Genomic DNA, 18,293 nt, shown 5'->3' with positions numbered 1-18,293 from the left:
TTTTTTCAGCGTGAACAGCAAGCGAGGTGGCGCAGTGGTTAGCACACTGGTCTTGGATTCGGGAGGAAGACTGTTCAAACCCGCGTCTGGCCAGCGTGATTTCCATAAATCGCTTCAGGCAAATGCTGGAATGGACCCTTTGACGGGGCACGGCTGATTTTCTTCGCCATCCTTCCATAATTCTATGGGACCGATGACTTCACTGCTTGGACCCGTCTCCCAAGTCAATCACGGTCGTAAATCGGTTCCGTGTAAATACGTGTGAATATCTAGCCAGTTTCTCTACGCTGTGATAATCACACTCCATACAGGACCTCTGTGAGTGCCTGCAATTTAATTATAACCACTTGGTATATACTGCTGTGTTCCGTCACACAGTTTTAATCTTCCTGGAAGTTCAAAATATCGCACTTTTCGTCACTGAGGGAAAGATTAATTCTAACAGTAATGCGTAATGATTTTTATCATTGCTTTCTCCACTCTGTTACGGCACGCCATACTAAGGGGTTGAAAATTAGGAAATTTTATTAAAACTCATTCGCATTGCTAGAAGCAAAGTGCAGCCACGTCAGAGGCAGAGACGGAACCAGGAAATGAGCAGTGTGTCGCAGGTGAGCCAATCCTCAGCATACTGCAACACCGTGATGAGACAGAGAGAGGGCGAGCTCGGCAGAAAATAGCACGGGACAGGAAACCAACAGAAACGCGACACGCGTATTCGTTACTCACATGCATATTCGTCGCTCAGGTGGCGTGACCTAACGGACACCTGGTCGAACGATGGGTTGCTCCCTCTCCCTCCCCGCAGCAACCAGTTTCCGTTACTCTTTGGTCCCCCCCCCCCCCCCACCTCCCTCCCGCCCCTCATCCTTGGCACTGTGAAGGTAACTTGTAGTTTGCAACGGTGGCATCTACTTTCCTATAGCAAAATGTTCTGTAGTAAAGACAGAGATTAGGGGTGAGAGTGAATGAAGTTTATGGACAGCTTCATCTCTAGTGACATCAAGTTTCAATGTGTATAAACTGAGGTAAGTTAGTTGACAAAGTGACAGCTATTGATTCTGTCTCCAAAAACTCAGTATTCTGTTGTCAGCCTCTGTCAACCGGTTACCACTGACAGATACGTCAGAGAAAGAAATTTGGGATAAAAATAGTGGCTCTGCCGTTCAATCGAGTGTTCTCGTTTCACGATCTATGCTCCTCCAAGTACCGTTGTTTCCAAAATATCTGGCGGCTGCCTCCTGTCTTCCGCCCATTCACACCCAGAAAGGTCACCCTCCCTCATTAGAGCACTCCGAGATGATTAAAAATCATGAATGTTCTAGGTTTGTTACAGCAATGGACGTAGCAGTGCCTGGGCACATTCATTTTACTCTCTTCTGTGGTATATTGTTGAACAGATGACAGTATATTAATTATTTAGAACGTAAACGTATTATCGCATGTGAGGAACACAGACCTTTCAATTACGTTTTAGCCACTTAACAGAAAGCCATAGTTCGAAAATTCTAGTAGAGAGACTGCTTACACTACGCTTCTTCGTTCTCTTCTGGAGCTTTTTCTTTCGGCACATTGGACCCCTACGAGATAGGACTGACGAAGGACACCGAAAAAGTTCCAGTAACGGCTGCTCATTTCGTATCATCGCGAAATTACGGAGAGAGTATCAGGGAAATTGTATGCTTGTTGAAGTCGTCAATATGTAAAACAGGCGTTTTTCGTTCGGCTAGACGTTTGACAAAATTTTAATCACCAACTTTCTCCTCCGACGGTGAAACTATTTTGTTTAGTTCCACATACAGAGGGAGAAATGACCATCGTAATAAAATAAGAGAACTCAGACGTCGCAAGTGGGCTGTTTTTCTCTCAGGTGCTGCTCGAGAGTGGAACAGTTGAAGAAGGTCTGAAAGTGGTTCTATGAAGCAGCTGCCAAATACTTAAATCTGTATCGCAGAGTAATAGTGCAGATGTAGGTGAGCATTGCGGGCATAGGGAATCTTGGTAAGACCTGTTGCAGGCACTTATATTACAGAAGTGTGACGAAGCTCACGTGCATAGCGAGGGGTAGGAATAAAGTTTGGTAGAGATATGGGAGAAGTGCCACCAGCTCAGTTGGACGACCAAGGGATTGGAACCTGCAATGGTAGAGCCGCATCGGGTTCACCAAACGTTACCAAATCACTGAGAAAGTATAATGAGAACGGCCGGATGGTGAATTGCACCTTGTTGCTACCGGAAACGAATCCTTATCCTGAAACGCAGCGCCAGGACAGACGTTCGATCTAGTAGAGAGATGTCTCTGAAAAAGGGTCAGCTAAAAGAGACTGATTCAGAGCATTGATTCTGCGATATACTCCTCGTTATCATAGGACTGGAGCTAGCAGTTGAGAATTAAAAACTTGTGTGTGCTGGTAGAAGCTAGATGTGAATGAGCGTTCAATAGAAACGTATGCTAAGGCAGTAGTACTGTAAGTTCGCATGCATAAAAAAATGAGCGACCTAGCACAATGCGCTCGCAAGCAATAATGATTCAGCTGTTACTGTCCACGGCAATTAGCATACAAGGCGGCATCCAGGGTGCATTGTCTCACGGTGAGCTGCTATACAAGTAAAACTGATTCGTTGACGTTAGAAGGTTATATCGCTCTAGTTGCCCAAGCAGACACTGCAGAGTTCGTCTGTTTCCAGTTAACTGTCGTCAACCGCGTTTCTGCCAGGTAAGTCAGACGCAGTAGCCAGATCACCCGGATGTACAGTGCTTTGGCTCCGTATCAAGAATACTATTAAGATACTACTACCACAGTCCGATATAAATTTCATTTTCTTCCTTTTCTATTCCTCCTCAGCAAAGATAAAATCGTGATAGCGTACCTGAGGTTTGTGTTTGCTATGTACGCTGTGTAGTTGTCATCTAAGGAGTAACTATTTTTCATTTAGTATTGCTGTGGGATTACACATATACTAACATGATGACTTTTGCTTCCATAAATTCTGTATTCGAGAGATAAATTTAAAGAATGTAATAATTCGCGGGAGAGACGAACTTCGTAATACATCGATAATTCACTGTGTGAAAATGTAACAAAGCAGTATCTAGAGATTCATAGTTGTCTAAAATATGCGAGTCATGGCCTCTGTGTCGTAAATGTGTAAATGAATGTGCTAGTTTTTGGCTGTGCAACATGTTTACGCGTTCATCGTCATAAGTAAATCTTTCTTGAACTATTGTGTGAAATCTTTTAAAAAGGCTGTGAGACTCGATGGTTTACGACGATGCGACGAAATGTGGTCTGAAAGTTTACACTTGACTTGTGCTGTTATTTTCGGGCATGGGTTCCCATTCGAAATATTATGTACTCATTCCCCTTTACATGCCTTAGAAGTCTCAAATGGAAATTTCCGAACACCCTGTATGCATTTTGTAAGCTGTTTATTATCTGCCAATCGCTGCTTACTGATCTCATGTAGACTGCGAAATAACATGACGTGTTATGGAAACTGTTTTCCTATTTCATGTGGCACATAGAACACAAAGTAAGTGTATAACAGAACAAAGTGTCTGACCGTGAATTCAACATTTGATGATTTTGGCATACCATTTTATTATTAGAGCCGAGCACATTAATTCCTCGCCATAGAGAGTGATGACTCTAATCCGCGAGAAAAGAACAAGAACTTTTGCCGTATCCTGTTATGTTAATTTCCAGGAGTGCCGCTAAGTTTAGAGTACGGAGTATGGATTGTGGTACGCAGTTCGCAAACAGGAGACAACGCCAGGCTGCCTACGACAGTTAAGTAATTTGCGTTAAACATTCCGGCTGCTAAAAGGCGTTTTCGCCAGAGTAGTTATAACTTGTTAAAAGTTCTCTCTTCATGTACGCAATTCGTTTAAACACAAATTTAATTAACGAATGGGTCACTCTTAAGCAGCAGTTTTGTGACTTTTCATTGTAGTGTCGCAAATCAATAAGTGGTTGTTCCACTATCGTTTAAATCTCTTCTGTTAACTCAAAACAACTCTTACGTCGTTGTTGAAACTAGTTCTAGAGGTAAATTATTTTAACTGTAAGAACTGATTCGATAAGTTTACGTGCTTTATAACATCATTTGGTTTCTGAAAATTTTCTGCTCATCCGCGTAAAATTCAGCTTCTTGCTATCCCCGTCTTTCCCTGTGTTCAAGTGTTTATTTCCCGATACTTGTAAGTTACAATCTTCTATTTGTGTGTACATTTCAAAATGTGAGGGATTTTTAGCATTTACGCTAAGTATTAGGAACACGCGTGGCTGTTGAATTCGCCAATACTGCAGAACTGGTGAATCAGGTTTCTTCGTTGTTGCGACGGCTTTTCATGTCATTTTACTGATTCTGCCGTATCTGAAAGATCGCTTCAACAAATTTTTTTCCATTTTAAGGCAAGAAATTTCATTAGATAGTAACCCGTTTCGTCACAAGACGTAAGTTAAATGAACTGGCGCCGTTACGCAATGACGCTATTACGACATGTCGTTCCGTAGAAATTATTCTCACCTTGACAATGGGATTGCATTTTAAAAATATTGAAAAAGATGAAACTTTGGATATACTTCAGTTACGAAATAAATATGTCTGTCATCTTGTAAAGGAATTCATATCACGTGTGACAACTAATGATGAGAATAAGATATTTAACCACTAAAATGTTTGTACATTGTCATGTAATACCAAAATCTCGTTTTCAGTTTGCCCATTTACTACACAATACTATCTCGAACAATGCACTGAGCGATCACACACTTATATGTTCATTAAGTGCTTTGAGAATGGCCTCGGAAGCCAGTTCACAACGAAATATATAATAAATATTATTGAGGATCAACAGTAGGCCTACTGTGTATTCCAAATTTTAGTATACCAATGTTCTTCCACGTATCGACAAAACATTGTATAAACGGCACTTATGAATACGTTATCAACTTGCAGTCCCGTCTACATCTACATGATTGATCTGCAGTGCCACCTTCAAGCCATTTCTCTACCGTTCCACTTTCGAACAGTGCGCGGGAGAAACGAACACTTAAAACTTTTAGTAGGACCTCTGGTTTCTCTTACTTTATTATGTTGATCATCTCTCCCTATGTGCCTTGGCGCCAACCAATTATCTTCACACTCTGAGGAGAAAGTAAGTGATCGAAACTTCATAAGAAGGTACTGACACAACGAAAAACGCCTTTGTTTTAATGATTGCCACCCAATTCGAGTGTCATAACTAACTGCTCGTCTTCGAATTTTTACGATGTCCTCCGTCAGTGCTATCTGATGTGGATACCACACCACACAGCACAACCCCAGCGAGGGCAGACAAGTGCCGTCTCAGGTTTACTTTCTCCACAAAATTGTCAAAATCATCGTTCCAATTTAACTTATTCGTAATTGCAATTCCTAAACATTAAGCTGAATTTACAGCCTTTAGATCTGTGTGATTTATCGTGTAAGAGAAATTTAGCAGATACCTTTTTATACTCATGTGGATGACTTCAAACTTTTCATTATTTAGAGTCAATTTCCATTTTTCTCGTCACACATGTATCTTGTCTAACTTATTTTGCAATTGGTTTTGATAATCTGATGATTTTGCAACACAGTAAATGACAGCATCAACTGCAAACACTCTAAGACGGCAGCTCAGAGTATCGCCTAAATCGTTTATGAAGATAGGGAACAGCAGAGGTCCTACAACACTCCTATCGGGAACTCCAGATACTACTACTGTTTTACCCGATGACTTTCCGTCAGTTACTACGAACTGTCACATTTCTGATATTAATCACAAATCCAATCGCACAACTGAGACGACAGTCCGTAGGCAAGCAATTTGATTAGAGGTCACTTCTGGGGAACGGTATGAAAAGCCTTCTATCCCCTGTTGATAGCAGTCATTACTTCGTGAGAATAAAGAGTGCTTCACAGGAACGATCTTTTCTGAATCCGTGCTGGCTATTTGTCAATAAATCGTTTTCTTCGAGGTAATCCACAATGTTCGAACGCGGTATATGTTCCAAAATACTACCGTAAAACGACGTTGGTGATATGGTTTTGGAAGTCAGTGAATTAAACCTATTTCCTTTCTTGGGTTCTGGTGTGACTGTTGCAGCTTTCCAGCCTTTACCTAGAGATTTTTCGAGAGGAGAGCGGTTGTATATGATTGCTAAGTATGCAGCTATTGTATCAGTATGCTCTGAAAGGAACATCACTGGCATACAATCTGGGCGGAAGTCTCGCCTTCATTAAGTGGCTTCTGCTGTTCCACTACACAGTGGGTATCTACTTCTAAGACATGTCGACTGTGTTTCTTGATTCGAATTCTGAAATATTTACCCCGTCTTCTTTCGTGACGGAATTTCAGAAAACCGGGTTTAGTAACTCTGCTTTTGTGGCAATGTCGTCAATAACATCGCCACTTTTATCGCGCAGTGAAGGTATCGATTGCGTCTTGCCACTGGTGTACTTTACACGACATGACTCTGGTTTTTTTCGCCTGATTCGGAGACAGAGTTTCCTTCTGGAAACTATTACAAGCAACTCTAAGTTGAATTTACGCTAAGTGTCGAGCTTCTGTACAACTTTGCCATAGATGGGGATTCTGCATTCTTTTAGATTTGGAATTTTTTTTTCCTTTTCTTCTACAACAGTATTATGATATGTTTTGTGTACCAAAATGCATCAGTACCAATTCTTATTAGTTTATTTAGTATATATCTCTCAATTTCCGTCCACACTATTTCTTTGAATGTAAATCACATCTGGTCTACACTTACCTGGTCAAATTGGAAGGAATGGAGAGTGTTTCTTAGGAAGACGTCAAGCTAAATTTCATCTACTTTTTAAATAGGTACATTTCGCATTTATTTTTGGAGGGTTTGAATATTACAGTATTCAGCCGCGCTACAACGACCTTGCGCTCACTGATCGTTGTATCCGTCGTGGTGTTCTCTATTTGCTTAGGATTATTTGTTGCTAAGAGGTCAAGTATGTTTCCGCAACCATTTATAACTCGAGTGGGATCCTGAACCAACTGCTCAAATAATTTTCAGAGAAAGCATTCAGTACGATACCGGACGACGTTTCATGCCGACACCAACTTCAAATATGTTTTTTTCACCAATATATCGAGAGTAAACTGAAGTCACCACCAACTATACCTAGATGAAATGAAACTCAGGTTTCCTTCGAAATGTTCATGTATTATCAAAGTCGGGGGTCGGTAAAGGGAAACAATTACTAATTTATGTCAGTTGTCCACTATAACCTCTGCTAATAATAACTCACAGAACTATCTACTTCAATTTCACTACAAGGTGAGCAACTTCTGACAGCTATAAACACTCCAACACCAACTGTATTCAATCTATCCTTTCTGCACACTTTTAAATCATATCTAAAAATTTCGGCTTTAGCCAGCTTTCCGCACCTATAACGATATGAGCTTCTGTGCTTCCTATTAGCACTTAGAGCTCTGGTTCTTTCCGAACACAGCTACAACAATTTACAACTACAAGACTGTTTTTTCTAGGTCTACCTTCCTGTGTTTTCCCTGTACCTTTCTAAACTGGCACCGTTTCTTTAGTTTCCCAAGATCCTGTAACCTACTAAATCGCCCAGCCCCTTCCACACAGCCCCACTATCCTTGTAGCTGCTTCCTGAGTGTAGTGTACCCATGATATGTTAAACGGAATCTGTAAACCCACTACCCTACGGCTCAAGTCCAGGAATCAGCAGCCCACACGGTCGCAGGTCCGTCAGAACATTTGATTTAGACCGTCCACTCGGTTCTGTACCAGAGGACCAGAGTCGTTTCTGTGAACGATGCTACAGATGGTGAGCTCCGCATTGATGTCGCAAGCAAGATAGTCTTTACTACTTCAGCTAGCCACCCACAACCAACCACAACCAAATAGAATCTCTTTCAATCCAGAGGAAGAAGCATCGTTAATACTGCAATGAGCCACCACCTGAACCTGGCTGCAACCTGCGCTCTTCATGACACCCAAAAGCAACTTTCCACGTTTGGAATGCCTCCTCCAGGTATGTACACAGAGTGCACAATCGATTCTTCTCATGGTAGACATATCCCTAAGGGATCCCATTACATGCCTAAAGTTGGAATTCCCAAATGCCAGTAATCCCACTCTCTTTGAATGACCATACCTTGCAGGCGAGACTTCCTCTGAAACAGTGCAAGCGATTGCTTCTGTCTCAGGGACACTGTCAGCCACAGCCCCCTGTGATGTCATTCGCTGTTTACCCGATGCTGAAACGTCCTCGCACTCGACCATAGATGAGGCATCAACCTCAGTGCGAGGAGTAGCCGGGATGGTCAAAGTAGTGGACAGATCGGGGAACACACGGGCGCACTGGACATCCCTCTCGCATCCATGCTTCCTCCTTTCTCCCTCCCCAACCCCCCGCCAACACCACCTGCCTCGCACAGTGGTGCTCATTGCCCATTGGCAACAGCCTCAAGCAGTTCCACAGAAGTCAACACTGCCTGGAACCGTAAGTAAAGAGTCACCAGCTCAGCTCACATATGAACACACCAATCACTGTTCCTATCCGTTCTAAAAACGGCGGAAAACATACTCTAGAGACCAACCATATAACTAAAACCAAGTCGTCCTGTTCGAATCTTGTAAAAATATATATCAAACGAACGATGTACAAGACTTATCTGCTGCGGGAAAGTAAGGTGTGGCCTCACTGATAGTCTAAACGACGTTGAATTGTTCAGATCAAAACAAACAGAAGCCTTTACCATACGAGGACGATACAAGAGCTGCGCGGAGTAGCACCGTGGTCTGGGCGGATTGCCACGGTTCTTCTCCCGTCAGTCGTTCGAGCCCTGCCTCAGGCATGGGTGTGTGTGTTGTCCGTAGCGTAAGCTAGTTTAAGTTAGATTAAGTAGTGTTTAAACCTAGGGACCCTTGACCTATGCAGTTTGGCCACAAATTTCCAAAATTTTTCTGATACAAGAGTCCATAAAAGTTATGGTTCTTTATACTACAACTGCTATTCAAACGAAAGATTGTGCCTAGTAAGCGCTCAAACACGTAAGAAATTTAGAATTAAAGTAGTAACCATACACATGACTGAAAACTAATCACTCTAGTTTGAAGCTCGTAAAATTGTGTAACAAACGAACGGTGTACTCGCCTTCTCGGCTGCAAGAATGTAAGTTGCTGTTTCACTGATGGTCTAACCGACAGTGGTTCGATTAACAATAGCAGCACATGGATACTTCCACTCCAGTGATAATGGCTCCATAGTTTTATTACCACTCGAGTGATAATAAGCTATATTGTTTTTTCCACAGTATTGTTACTAATGCTACGTTGTTATTTACACTGTGTTGCACTTTCTTGAAGACAAATGAATATTCGCCCACCTGACTCGATCAGGCGTTGTTGTTTATTGCTCTGTGCTTCGCTGGCTACGCCTGCGTTAGGTAAAGGTTCATGTTCAGCTGTTTTTTTTTTTTCTTCATTTTGGATGTTACATTTTGCTTCATGGAAGTCCCATTCAAATACGATTTTGAGTTTTTACCCATACATTGTAAGTAAAATTCACGAAGTCTTCGTTTGGCTCTCTGCTCTCGAAACGAATAAACTTACCAGCGTGCAGACAGCCGCGCGCAGTGGCCGCGCGGCTTGAGGCGCCATGTCACGGACTGCGCGGCCCCTCCCGCCAGAGGTTCGAGTCCTCCCTCGGGCTAGGGTTTGTGTTGTTCTTAGCGTAAGTTAGTTTAAGTTTGTTTAAGTAATGTGTAAGACTAGGGACCGATGACCTCAGCAGTTTGGTCTCTTAGGAATTCACACACTCTGTTATATCCTAGCCAGTAATGCCAACCGAGCCCGCTGCCAAAAGGTTGGCAGCATCAAAGTCCGGACGCCGTCCGCATAAGCAGCGCCAGCGATACAGGAAATCGCCGCAAGTCTGCGCGCGCCACCGCTGGCTTCTGGCTTCTTAAGCGCTGGAGTCGCGAGCGCTAGGACAGTTCTGGATTCTGCCGCTCAGTTGTATACTCGCCACCGCAGTGTGTACTTGCTAGTCAGTGTGGGTACATCGCAGCAGAGTTGTTATTTGTCGTCAGCCGACGCTGACCTAGCTGCCCCGACTCGAACCAGACAGATTTCTGTAGAGACAATGTTCACCACTGTGTTTCTGTATCTTCATAATAAAGATAAGTACCGACTTTCATTCAATCCGAGTGTTTGGGTTTTCATCTTTCTGTTCACTGTTCAAGCGGACCGGTCGGCCCGCTACTAAAAGTGTGGCGGTGTTTGTCGCTACGAAGACCGTCACAAAACACTCTTTTTTACTTTTTTATATTTTTTTTAGTCTGAACTTTCAACTCGTACTCTGATCTGAGTGACGCTCTTAAGGATTTATCCCAAAAAAGACTTGGGTCTTTCGTAGTTAAGTCGAGCATCAAATACCTGACAATTGATGACCGTTTTGTGTATCCAGAAATACACACATCAAAAAAAGTTTTGCATCACCCCGATTCCCAGAACTCCTGAAGATAGACGTTGAATTTGGATATTGTATCATAGACATACTCACTTCGACTATTCAGAGATGTCACTAAACCCGCCCAAAGATGTAAACAACCATGTGTGGGCAGCAGCCGACCGATGTGGCCGAGCGGTTCTAGGCGCTTCAGTCTGGAACCGAGCGACCGCTACGGTCGCAGGTTCAAATCCTGAGTCGGGCATGGATGTGTGTGAGGTACTTAGGTTAGTTAGGTTTAAGTAGTTCTAAGTTCTAGGGGACTGATGACCTCAGATGTTAAGTCCCATAGTGCTCAGAGCCATTTGAACCATTTGAACCATGAGCAGCGCATATTAGACGGAAGGGGTCCGACTGCCGATCAGTTCCAGTCATTCCACCAGGAAGGAGGTACACAGCTCGTGTTGTCTGTAGTTCAACCATGCCTAGACGTTCAATACCGCGGTTCGATTCCGTCCCCATTGATATAAATCAATGCTCACTGGCGGCTAATGTCTTTAATTCCTTTGTGTCTTGATTCATAGTAGTATTGTTCTTCAGGACATGTCTAAAAGAACAGTCAACACATAAATAATAGTCCAACCTGCCGCTAGTGACAGTTTGTTTAAAAGGGGAAGCATTTCTGTGTAATGTTCACATAGAGCATAACTGCCATAAACTTGTTCATGAATTGCTACTTGAAAAAAGTGATTTGATTAATTTGGCTGCTGCTGACTTATTCACAGAATCATTAAAGGAATAGATCCTACGCTCTAATATCAAACAGGTTTTTTAAAATACTTGCTTTGGCTTGTAGACTGACAGGAAAATATCCTCCGGTTTAAAAAACGGTTTAAATCGAATTAGTATGACTGTCGTGAATGTGCGTGTACATTTTCAGAAGGAAACTGCAAACCTTCATGATAAATTACACGGATCATATTGAAGCTCAGAGCAAACACATTAAAGATGGAATAAACAAATATGCAAATATGCTGGAACGTTTGAAGGGCTTGTTCGTTTCTAACGACCTCCGTGAGTTTCATGAAGATTATTGTGGGTAGTTAACCAAGTGTAAAATACTCTTTCAATGTTAATCCTTACCCATTCATAAACGATGTGAGAAAACGACTTTCAGACTGTAGCGCAGAAAACATTTTGCAGCAATATCCCCTTTATCTGGAAAATGGAGGCTCCATAAGTGTATTTGACTAGCACTTAACACACTGTGACAAATCGACTATATTATGCCTGTATAAACGTAGGCTTCCACGGCCATTGTCACATTCAATAAAAAAAATTCTGGGATTGTGACCGCATTGTCGATATATATAAAACTACTGACGTTTCGGTCCCTGTTGCAAGCGACCTTCTTCAGCGTGTTTTTGTGTAGTGCTGAATGATGGAACTTTGTTTCTTATACACCTGCAGACATGGCTGTTGTCTAATTCTCATGAAGTGGAGCCATGTTAGGAATCTTTATTGGTGTTTTTATTATTTATTTTTTAGTTTAAGAAATCAGGTGCGAATGTGAATTAGTGTATGCAGGCGAAACCTGGCCACCCATTAGCACACTGATATCTGAACACGAAAGATGCATCCGACTAAGACAGCAAACCAAATCAGCAGTGGCAGAACACCACGATGAGTACTGGCGAAACAGCCCCTTACTTTCAGGAGGAAGATTAGAGAGGCAATAGAAATAGCCAAGCGATAGGCCAACACGAACAGAGAAGATTGGTACCGACTTCCGACATCTTGGCTGCCAGCAATAACAACGCTACGGGACAATATCTCACGTGAAGCAACACATACAGGCACGCCAGAGACCGCAGCTGCCGCAGGGACACAGAGTACTGGCCCGCCTCGGCCGCAACTAGCAAGTAGGAAAACAACGCCACGTCACAGCTGTCGCCTGGTTTTCCATTCGCCGATTTCAACAACTCACAAGCAGTAATGCAAACACCAGTCAAAACGTCGAGTTTCCACCAATGAAAAGAAATAATAAAAACATCAATAGTAACTTCTACATACGTCTCCTTCATCCTAAACAGCCTATCAGAATTAGACAATAGCCATGTTTGCAGTTGTATAAGAAACAAAGTTCTTTAATTCAGTAGTAAACAAGAACGCCCTGAAGAAGGTCGCTTGCAACAGGGACCGAAACATCGGTAGTTTTATATATACTGACGATGTGGTCACAAACCCAGAAAAATTTTATTGAATATATTATGCCTGCTCTTGCAATTTTTTTCTAATAGTTTGGTCTCCTGTGTAAGCACATATTTCATGCAAATAAATCTTCAAGTTTTCTATTAGTAAACTGGGATGCGATGATTGAGTGGTTTAAAGGGCAAAGCAGTACCACGAAAAAAAAAAAATGTGCTTTGGATAATAATGATGCGATTACCAAGGTTGGCCCAATGCCTAACTTTAATCCATAGCTGACATTTGCAAAAAGGTGACTTAAAATCTGAAATCGTGTAAGGGCTTGTGTGACTGGGCAGGCACATTGGGTTACATGGACTATAGTGAAAAATTTGCATCAGTGAGGCGGTTGTTTGGTGAATGGAAAGAGTTAGGTCAACTTGTCCAATGTGCCTAGCATCAATTACCAATTCGCGATCGATGTGTGTTAATCCTTGTCGTACGGCCACGATCACGTCGGAAACCTTTTGGCGTCAATCACATGCGTACAAATAACAGCTCTGCCAATGAACTGCCCCTTAACACCTTGTGTAAGCGATACTGCCGCCATCTGTGTATGTGCATTTCGCTTTTCGCTATCGCATGACTTTTGTCATCACAGTTTATGACAAAGGCAGTACCATTGATCAGACTCAGTTGTGGGCTAGCTCACCCTCAAAACTCTTGCAAAGCACCCCGATATCCGACCTCGGTTATTCAGATCACTGAAAGTACATGTGCTAGAGTGAGGACACTAGGCAGCTGTATGGATATTTATTGTGTACAGAGAAGGAATTTGTCTGCAAATAGTGAGTCATGGGGCCAGGAGAGAGCTCGTGTGTTTCTTAGTGCAGGTTGATTATATCAGGGGCAGGCATGCACTCAGGGGCACACCTATTATTCTCCTTTGATTGACAGGTGCTTAACCTATTGCTCTCTTCTGATTGAGATGCATTTAACCTATTGTTCTGTTAAGTTGTTTTCCATGTCACCACACTTAATCATTTGTCACCCCACCCACTGGCCCACCCCCCATCTGGAATGGAGTGCTGGTGCATCTTGTTCGTGTGGGTTGCCTGCGTCAGGGGCAGGTATTCACTCAAGTACTTAACCCATTGTGCTCCTTTGATTGATAGGTCCTTAACCTATTGTTCTGTTAAGTGGTTTTCCATGTCACCCCCATTTCCTTAAATTGTTGTACCGCATTTGATGGCAACTTAAGTAATCAGTTATGTCCTCCCACCATTTCCTGGTACACTTTTCGAATTTCACATGCTTTTGAACGTCATTTCTGGCGCATCTTTCTCTGTCACCCACCCCCTTAAACCACTGTACTGCGTTTTACATACAAATTATTCGAATTAACTTAGTGTTCTGCACTTAACCTGCTGTTGTGTTCCATGTCATCCACTCACACACACCCTTCACTTAAGTATTGTACCGCTAATACCATGTTGATATAAAAAATTTATGAAAATTCATTAAATCGATATTCTTCACATGTATGGGGTACTTTTCTTTAATTCATGGCATTCTGTCTTAGAAAAATGTTCATCTGTACAGCGCACTTACTAGTAGGGTCTGATTCAAGAGATTGAGAAGGTTCAAAGAAGAATGACAAGATTCGTGACTGGCACATTTAGCCATTGCGAGAGAGTTAAAAATCTCATTGGAAGTCTGAAGTGGAACACACTTGCAGACAGACGACACACTAAACGGAAGGATCTGCTCGCTAAATTCCAAAATCCTATCTTCACCAAGGATGTACAGCATATATTATTACCACCAACTTTCATATTGGGCAATGATCACCATTCAAAGATAAGGGAAATTAGAGCTCGTACAGAGGTGTTCAGACGGTCGTTTTTCCCTCACATGTACTGTGAGTGGAACAGAGTGGGAGAAACATGACTTGGCGTAATCAGTGCCTCACACAAAACACTTGGTTCAAATGGCTCTGAGCACTATGGGACTCAACTGCTGAGGTCATTAGTCCCCTAGATCTTAGAACTAGTTAAACCTAACTAACCTAAGGACATCACAAACATCCATGCCCGAGGCAGGATTCGAACCTGCGACCGTAGCGGTCTTGCGGTTCCAGACTGCAGCGCCTTTAACCGCACGGCCACTTCGGCCGGCACAAACACTGCTTGATGGTTAGCAGAGTATATATGTAGATGTTGACATAGATGGGATATAGTGTAAACAAAAGATCACTAATAAAAAACACATCCCGCCACCTGGCGTCCGACGTCGATGCCAGAGTCCGGGTGCCCCGGCTGTCCACTCTAAGCTACGGCGCGACCATTTGGGCCCCTAAGGATGAGGTAGCGGCATCCCTTTCATACTTGACACCTGAGAAATTCCTCTCTAAATATGTAACCACCTCGGCACCGTTGCTGACGAGACCAGATGGGAGCGAAGACCTATTTGCAGAGCACATACCCTCGAAGGAGTGTGTGCTTGGACACCACCACCGGAAGCAAACCAGGGTGAGCCATCGCTCTCACGCCGCTGTTCCGTACAGCGAGCAGGTGAAAGTTGCATCTACTTTCGGGTATACAGTTAGAGTTCTTCAAGTGTTATGCTGATGTCACAGAGCTCCAAGGAACGCTCACGCTAGCCCCCTATGCGAGACGCCTCTGGGCAGCATGTGTGTTTACTATTGCTAACACGATACTGATGTCACAGAATACCACAGGGTGCATTGTTCCTGATGGGACAAAGATTAACGGTGTTTTCTCGAGCGTGCACAGGCTTTTAGAGCTTACCATTGCTAACACGATACTGACTTCACAGAATAGCACAGGGTGCATTGTTCATAATGAAACAATGATTAATGGTGTTTTCATGAGCATGCACAGGCTTTTAGCGGTGAGAACGTTTAACTTTTCTGAGACGTATATTGACAGCAGGACGACCATTTAGCGCGATGCGTCAGCCACGCTGGATACACATGCACGGCTAAACACAACTCACATGTCCCATTCACAATGAATGTGTTTGACTTTCTAAGAGTTTTAGTAGCACCAGCATATGAAAGCTTTGGTCCCTTTTGGATGATTTACAAGGAACACTGTCTTGTGATGCTTCAGATATTTTGCACTCATTTGAAACTGCAACTGAAAAAACAAAGCATTCAGCTCTCACACTGTTTATCTACACACTGTGCAAAAGTGCATTGATTACAGATTCGACACCAGTACCAGAGATGTTGCTGCCGATGCTACATTTAAAAATATGACATACATTTTATTGTGGAAGTGACTGTATTTCACATATACACTAGGAGACCAAAAGCATCTCGTCACTCCAAAAAACCATACGTTTTTCATATTAGGTGCATTGTGCTCCGACCTATTGCTGATACATCTACATCTACCTCTACATCCATACTCCGCAAGCCACCTGACGGTGTGTGGCGGAGGGTGCCCTGAGTACCTCTATCGGTTCTCCCTTCTATTCCAGTCTCGTATTGTTCGTGGAAAGAAGGAATGTCGGTATGCTTCTGTGTGGGCTCTAATCTCTCTGATTTTATCCTCATGGTCTCTTCGCGAGATATACGTAGGAGGGAGCAATATACTGCTTGACTCTTCGGTGAAGGTATGTTCTCGAAACTTTAACAAAAGCCCGTACCGAGCTACTGAGCGTCTCTCCTGCAGAGTCTTCCACTGGAGTTTATCTATCATCTCCGTAACTCTTTCGCGATTACTAAATGATCCATTAACGAAGCGCGCTGCTCTCCGTTGGATCTTCTCTATCTCTTCTATCAACCCTATCTGGTACGGATCCCACACTGCTGAGCAGTATTCAAGCAGTGGCCGAACAAGCGTACTGTAACCTACTTCCTTTGTTTTCGGATTGCATTTCCTTAGGATTCTTCCAATGAATCTCAGTCTGGCATCTCCTTTACCGACGATCAACCTTATATGATCATTCCATTTTAAATCACTCCTAATGCGTACTCCCAGATAATTTATGGAATTAACTACTTCCAGTTGCTGGCCTGCTATTTTGTAGCTAAATGATAAAGGATCTTTCTTTCTGTGTATTCGCAGCACATTGCACTTGTCTACATTGAGATTCAATTGCCATTCCCTGCACCATGCGTCAATTCGCTGCAGATCCTCCTGCATTTCAGTACAATTTTCCATTGTTACAACCTCTCGATACACAACAGCATCATCCGCAAAAAGCCTCAGTGAACTTCCGATGTCATCCACAAGGTCATTTATGTATATTGCGAATAGCAACGGTCCTATGACACTCCCCTGCGGCACACCTGAAATCACTCTTACTTCGGAAGACTTCTCTCCATTGAGAATGACATGCTGCATTCTGTTATCTAGGAACTCTTCAATCCAATCACACAATTGGTCTGATAGTCCATATGCTCTTACTTTGTTCATTAAACGACTGTGGGGAACTGTATCGAACGCCTTGCGGAAGTCAAGAAACACGGCATCTACCTGTGAACCTGTGTCTATGGCCATCTGAGTCTCGTGGACGAATAGCGCGAGCTGGGTTTCACACGACCGTCTTTTTCGAAACCCATGCTGATTCCTACAGAGTAGATTTCTAGTCTCCAGAAAAGTCATTATACTCGAACATAATGAGTGTTCCAAAATTCTACAACTGATCGACGTTAGAGATATAGGTCTATAGTTCTGCACATCTGTTCGACGTCCATTCTTGAAAACGGGTATTACCTGTGGCCTTTTCCAATCCTTTGGAACGCTACGCTCTTCTAGAGACCTCCATACCAGCGACCTTACTTGAGGGAGCGGAATGGGGCTCTCCGCAGAACTCTCTGACTTCTAACGTGGTCAGGTGATTGGGTATCAGTTGTGACATAAATCTGTACACAAGATTTCCACATGCCTAAACATAATTGGGTCCTCTGTTCCCGATGTGATAGTGAAGTGGAAACGTGGAGGGACATGTACAGCATAAAAGCATGCAGCCCTCTGTTGGCTGACAGAGACCGCCGACAGTTGAAGAGGGTCGTAATGAGTAATAGGCAGACATCTATCTAGACCATCACACAGGAATTCCAAACTGCATCAGGATCCACTGCAAGTACTATGAAAGTTAGGCGGGATGTGAGAAAACTTGTATTTCATGGTCGAGCGGCTGCTCATAAGTCACTCATCACATGGGTAAATGCCAGACGACGTCTCGCTTGGTGTAAGGAGTGTAAACATTGGACGATTGAACAATGGAAAAACGTTGTGTAAAGTGATGAATCACGGTACACAATGTGGTGATCCGATGGCAGGGTGTGGGTATGGCGAATGTCTAGTGAATGCCATCTGCCAGTGTGTGTAGTGCCAAGAGCAAATTTCGGAGGTGATTGTGTTATGATATGGTCGTGTTTGTCATGCAGGGGGCTTACACCCCTTGTTGGTTGCGTGGCACTGCGACAGCACAGGCCTACATTTATGTTTTAAGCACCTTCTTGCTTCCACCATTGAAGAGAAATTCGGGGATAGCGATTACATCTTTCAACACGATCGAGCAGCTGTTCATAAAGCATGGCCTGTAGTGGAGTGGTTACACGACAATAACATCCCTGTAATGGA

At 43.1% G+C, this 18,293-nt stretch overlaps 1 protein-coding gene across 1 annotated transcript in view; it reads left to right on the top strand.

The window, feature by feature from the left end:
• Positions 1-2,615: 2,615 nt before the first annotated feature.
• LOC126234806 (fatty acyl-CoA reductase 1-like) overlaps positions 2,616-18,293 on the top strand; it is a 215,054-nt gene continuing 199,376 nt past the window's right edge. The window contains exon 1 of the mRNA XM_049943553.1: positions 2,616-2,717. The gene's annotated coding sequence lies outside the window, so the exon portion shown is untranslated. The remainder of the gene's footprint in view (positions 2,718-18,293) is intronic.

This window comes from Schistocerca nitens, chromosome 2 (assembly GCF_023898315.1).
Source record: "Schistocerca nitens isolate TAMUIC-IGC-003100 chromosome 2, iqSchNite1.1, whole genome shotgun sequence".
NCBI lineage: Eukaryota > Metazoa > Arthropoda > Insecta > Orthoptera > Acrididae > Schistocerca > Schistocerca nitens.
The sequence above is the reverse complement of the archived record's forward strand: the minus strand, read 5'-3'. Positions and strand labels throughout refer to the sequence as shown.